At 34.8% G+C, this 6,167-nt stretch overlaps 1 non-coding gene across 1 annotated transcript; it reads left to right on the top strand.

Moving 5' to 3' along the window:
* Positions 1-855: 855 nt before the first annotated feature.
* On the top strand, positions 856-965 carry LOC112915653 (U6 spliceosomal RNA). The gene has a single exon (XR_003234134.1). It is a non-coding gene; the product is annotated as a U6 spliceosomal RNA (small nuclear RNA).
* Positions 966-6,167: the final 5,202 nt, after the last annotated feature.

Genomic DNA, 6,167 nt, shown 5'->3' with positions numbered 1-6,167 from the left:
AAATACTTGTTAAAAGAGATATAATTTTGACATTCTAAAGCAAAGCAGTTTTACAATTACTGTATAACTTTAGAATGAAAGTCATAATCTCCACGTATGACTCCAATTTTGTTTTTTTTTTATTAATTTTTATTGGTGTTCAATTTACCAACATACAGAAAAACACCCAGTGCTCATCCCGTCAAGTGTCCACCTCAGTGCCCGTCACCCATTCCCCTCCAACACCCGACGTCCTCCCCCCTTCCACCACCCCTAGTTCGTTTCCCCGAGTTAGGAGTCTTTATGTTCTGTCTCCCTTCCTGATATTTCCCAACATTTCTTCTCCCTTCCTTTATATTCCCTTTCACTATTATTCATATTCCCCAAATGAATGAGAACATACACTGTTTGTCCTTCTCCAACTGACTTATTTCACTCAGCATAATACCCTCCAGTTCCATCCACGTTGAAGCAAATGGTGGGTATTTGTCGTTTCTAATTGCTGAGTAATATTCCATTGTATACATAAACCACATCTTCTTTATCCATTCATCTTTCGATGGACCCTGATGTTTCTATCAGCAATGGCCACAATAGCCAAACTGTGGAAGGAGCCTCGGTGTCCATCGAATGACTCCAATTTTGAATACATCATTTCACCTTAAAAAAAAAAACAAAACAAAACTTTGAGTGTCATGGAAACTTCATTGCCACATCTTCAAAATAATGAGTAATTTGTAGAACAAACACTGAGAAACCAAAGTTTTCTTTATTCTAATCTTTCAGCAAAGGTTTCATTCATGAAACAATTTTTTTATTGAGTGTCTACTATCTGCCAGACACTGAGAAGAGGACAGTGTAGATGTAGAAAAGAAAGCTCACTTGGGCAGTGCACATAACTAAACGTTGGAATGACAGAGAAGATTAGTGTGGCCCCTGTGTAAGGATGACACACAAATTTATGTAGATGCAGAAAAGAAAGATATAATCACCACTTCTGAGTATTTTTTGGCTAAACAAAATGAGGAAATCTATAGTTGCAGTGTGGGAAAGGATAGTATCTAAATAAAGCAATGAGCTAGGCTCCTAACAGAGTGAGGAGGAAGGGAGCAAGAGAGGACAGGGGTAACAACGCAACCCTCCAAATGGAGACAATTGATAATGTAAGTTCTTATAAATGAATAGAAGTTACATAGGGTGATCAAAATAATCACATTTCAATACACCCACAATAATTTGTATAGTGTGTGGACTAGCAATTTCCACTAATTAAAATTGATTCTAAGCAATTTGATTCACGTGTAATGTATGTGTTCTTTGCACTTACACTAAAGAATAATTTGTAATTCTCAAGTTTTGTCTTAAATTTAAATGCCAATGATACTCCGTTTCTTATTTAGTTCAAGTATTTCAGCATCACAATGAGAACCATGAACCACATTTTCCAGCTACCAGTCCCTGCAAGTAAAGGTGCCTCCTTATTTCCTTCCTGATTTCTAATTCTGAAAGGTGTCATCTCTACTCCTTATGACCATTTTTTTAACTAAATCTAAGACTTTTTCCTACTTAGACTACTTTCAAAGCTAGCACCTTTCATTTCCTTCTTATGTTCAAAAGTCCTCTAACAGCTTTTCCTCATCACCACTGGAATGGCTGCTGATTAATCAATGAATGAACAATTTCTTCTGAAAATAAATGAGCCCATTTGACCATAGTTTTCACTGTAATCCTAAGAACTTATACCTTTTCCAGGGCCCAGGACTGTGGATTTATTATAGAGACCCAATTAGTAATTAATATCTTTGTTATGAAGTATATGGTTCAGTCAACCATCATTTGTTCTTTAATTCCCTGTCTCAATAACAAATTGTATCTTACTAGTTTTTATTTTAGTGAAAGTATATTCCAAGATGATGAGTTTTAAGAGTTTAACAAGTACCTCTTACTCCCATAAAAAATTTAACTTGCATCCTCTCTAAATATTTCCCAACTCCTTGACTAACCCCCACCTATTCTGAGCTTTCCAAAAATATCTCTTTCTTTCTATTTCTGTAAAACCACCCCTCTCTACCTTCAGGGCACCACCGAAGCTCACTTGGTAAAAAGAGCACTGTAACTGAAACCCAAAGACAAAGATCCAATGCTTTGATCTCCATTTTGTAACCACATAATATTAAGCAAACAACATACTTCTAAGTTTTCCTGGGTCTGAGATTTGGCTAATAGGTAAAGTAGATGAGATCATCCGTAAGGTCTCTTATGGTTCTTATATTTTATAATCGTATTATAAGTCACTCCAAACTAGCAGGACCCTCAGAGTTCTGTGTAGTTAACCTTTTTCATGCTTTTATTTTTGTTGTTTTCCCTATCTTTCTGTGTGTTTTTCTGTAATCACTTTGATAAACAGGAGCCCCATCATCTATTCTTTGCAATGCCATATAATCTCTAGCAATTAAAAATTAGTCAAGCTAACTTGTGACCTCCTTCATACTACAAATTTTGATGTGAATTTTGTACAACTAAGTTTACTGTGAAAATTTACAAAATTCAGTTTTCCTGTTATACATGGCATTCTATTTTCTCTAGAATTTTATTGATGGTTTAAAGTTTACCAAAACCAGTGGCTTAGAGCACCATCTAAAAAACAACAGAAAACTAAGGGTGTTATTATATTTGTGCTGGCCTCCAATTAATTCTGTGTGTATTATAATGCAATCTAGTATGAGACATGCAATTGATGGATCTTCCTGTCAAACAACTGTGCAGAGAGAAGTGTGTGTGATCTCAGTCCAGTTCAGAGCAGAGTGTCCACCTGGAAAACCCTCAGCTCAGTGGAAATGATCATCCTTTGTGTTGTCAGTCTCATCCAAGGAGTTCAAAACTAAATGGACCCATGGACCATACTAGGACTTTAAACCTTCAAAGGGGCTCCTGTGGATCAAAGATAGGCCCTACTCACCTGATCCTATCAGTTCACGAAGGGTGATCTTTTTAAGAAGACCCATCAGTCAACTTTAAAAGAGAGCACTAAAATGAAATTTAGTAAAACACAAAACCAGAAAAATTGAAAATAGGAAAAATTCAAGATGGTCTAACATTGCAGGGCTTGAAGGCATTCTTCTGCTGCCAAATTAAGCAATCTAGTTGAAATGACCCAGTAAAGAGAAAAACAACAAATGAAGAAATATTTTTAAGGAATGCTTTACCTTTACTTTAGAAAATATTTTATTTATTAGACCAAAACCACCATAACAAAATGGAAGTTGGGTTCTCACAGGATGTACGTTTTATATAATTTGTAGGTACTTGGTACATGTTTAGTGATGGGATAGTAGTGATGATTTGATCATGAATATGAAAACAGAACACTTTAAAAGGAAGTTTCTCCCTTGAGTTTAGGAGGTCATCTTTATTTATCATCAGTTTTAAAAGTCTTAGTCATTAAGAAATGTATGCTAACTTGTAACACAAGAATAATTTTAACCAAGCATGTTTTTAGAATCATGATATCAAGAAAAATATTGCTTGAAGGCTTTGATTATTCTCCAAAATTCAGATGATTAACACCAAAGCTAATTTAATGTCATCATGCTATTTCCAACCTGAATTTTAAATGAATTATATGACCTATTCTATGACATAGCCTATCCTATGAAAACTTGAAGCAATTACTTAAATAGAAGGATCCTTTGGGCCTTCTTTAAAGATCTTGGTGTATGTATTCTGGGTTGTTTTTGGTTTTTAATTTAACATGGTGTGCCATGATTCAAAATGAATGAACCTTCTAGATTTTAGTTTGGTAATCAACTGCAGAGGTTTAACCTCTCAGGACTATTTCAGATTTTTCTTTTATTTTTTTTCCTTTTGTGTGATCTTTCTTTCTTTCTTTCTTTCTTTCTTTCTTTCTTTCTTTCTTTCAACTTCATGATAAATTCTGAATTATGTCTCACTGAAGTTTCAACACTAGATTTAATGCAGTGGCTGAACTTTTAACCTCTGAGACCAACACACTTTAAAACTATTACCAGTATCCATTGTACTTTCTTTCAGTGATTCTGTTCCAGATATAGTACGAATAAGCCTTACAGTGTACAGGACCTTATTTACCCAAGCTCTTTGTAACAGCATATGGAGAGGTTTTAATTCTTTTACTGGTCTTTCTCAAAATTCTTGGAAAAAAAAAAAAAAGCTGGAGCCTCCAGCCCTCTCTACTTCACAATCCTGCTCCTCTCTACTGGTAGTTGGTCTGCAAATAAAGAGCTCCTGGGTTGTCAACTTTCAATAAAAAATCACTTATTTGTAACAAGGCTTCCAATTTCTCAAGAGAAAGGATCATTTTTACCAGGTCATCACATAGCTTCCAAAATCATCCTATCTATTCAGCCTACATTCTGCCTGCAAGGCACACAAAACAGCATTTCCTAGACTTCCAGAGCCAAACAGTTGGGATGCTTTCAAAAGGAAAGAACATATTTTAAAATGTAGAATTCATGCTTACCTCTTTCTCTTTGTGCCATAAAACACTTATAAATGTCACTCCAAGCTATGTCTGTCTGTGGGGAGCCCCAAACCAGGCAGTTCCCTTATTTGTTGGAGGAATAATCTGATGAGCAGTGAACACTAGAGGGGGAGCTTACCCGTTCAGGAGAGAGAAAGCTTCAGACCCTTTGGGAGAGGATCTAAGAGATACTAGAGCTACTGACTTAAACAGGTCAGCAAAGATTTGGTCAGCCATGGTTCAGAAGTCAAAAGGTCAAGACTGGTAGGTAGCCAATTTATCGTCATTTTCCAAAAAGGCAGGGAGTCATAAGTGGAATTGAGAAGTTTAGCTGCTCCACATGCTATAATATGGAATATTTTTAAAATCTCTCCGGAGGCAGTTTTAACATGAGGAGTAGGATTACAGAGGCTTTTTTCCCCTTTACTATGACTGTCTGTCATTTAAATGTCTAAGGAATGATGGGATGAATTATCATAAAATTTTGACAAATTTGATAGCTCAAGCAAAAAGGGGAAATAGGCATTCTGATTATTAGGTTCTAATAAGACATGACATTTAAAATGAGTTTACATGGCAGTTAGACCTTTGCTTTTTTTTCCCCTTGATTTAAAAACACTGAGATTCTTTTCTTTGGAAAGGAAGTGACTTATTTCAGTTTTGCTTCTTTGTAGTTTAATGATGTAGTTTAATGATGATAAGTCCTATCTTACCTTATATATTTTTATCCCTTGGAATCATATCTAATTGCTTTCCACAATTTGCCTGAAACTGAAAAAAACTTAAAATGCATTAAAAAAAACAGAATAGTTAAGGAGAAATATTTAGAATTTTAGTAGGAAATAAATGTAAGCAGTCCTTTCATTTTTTAATAGCTTATTTTTTTCTGTATCATCTTAAACACTTTTAAGTCCTAATGACTTAAGAACAAATTGTATTTTACAAAAAGAAAACACCTGAGAAGACTACTAGAAGAAAACACTAACCAAAGCACTGAAAAACAAAATTGATATTCTCTAATTTCTACTTTACCAATCAAATATCAAATTCTCTTTGTAATAAACTATCTCAACCAACATGATATGTCGATAAACAAACAATCATGATGATTGCTGAAGTTCTATTAGGATGACTTACTGAACAGTGCTGCTTTAAAAAAAAAAAAGGGAGGGGGATGATTCAATCACATGTAACCTCTGGAAACACCTTGAACTTTCAGTTTTAAGCCAAAACGACTTGGGACATTTTAAGCTATGTATCTATTAATGCTATTAGAAAACTGCTATGTGTCTTAAAAAAATACTAAAGAAACATAGAGTACTTTGAAAAACATTGAGTAGAAATGAGCTTTCTTGTGTCAGCAAAAAGAAGCACTTGATCTTAGTAAGTAAACTCTGTGTCCATGACGTAGTAACTGATAAACCCTGACTTTGCCAAGAGAATTTCAGTTATACAAACAGAAGCAATGTTTAAGTATTTTTTATTTATATAATTAAATAATGAAGCAGAGGGAACTTGAATTAAATATCCTAGCCCTAGGTTTCTATGTTTCCTATCATGGAAACTAACTATTGGGCTACTCAATAAAATCTATCTTACGGTTGTTGGTCTGGCCCTCTAATGCATCCTTTAAGCTCTCTACCTGCATGGAAGTAACAGTGCAAATTGTTTAAGTGCCAACGCAGTGGAC

This window comes from Vulpes vulpes, chromosome 14, assembly GCF_048418805.1.
Source record: "Vulpes vulpes isolate BD-2025 chromosome 14, VulVul3, whole genome shotgun sequence".
Lineage (NCBI taxonomy): Eukaryota > Metazoa > Chordata > Mammalia > Carnivora > Canidae > Vulpes > Vulpes vulpes.
This window is presented reverse-complemented; position numbering and strand designations above follow the sequence as displayed.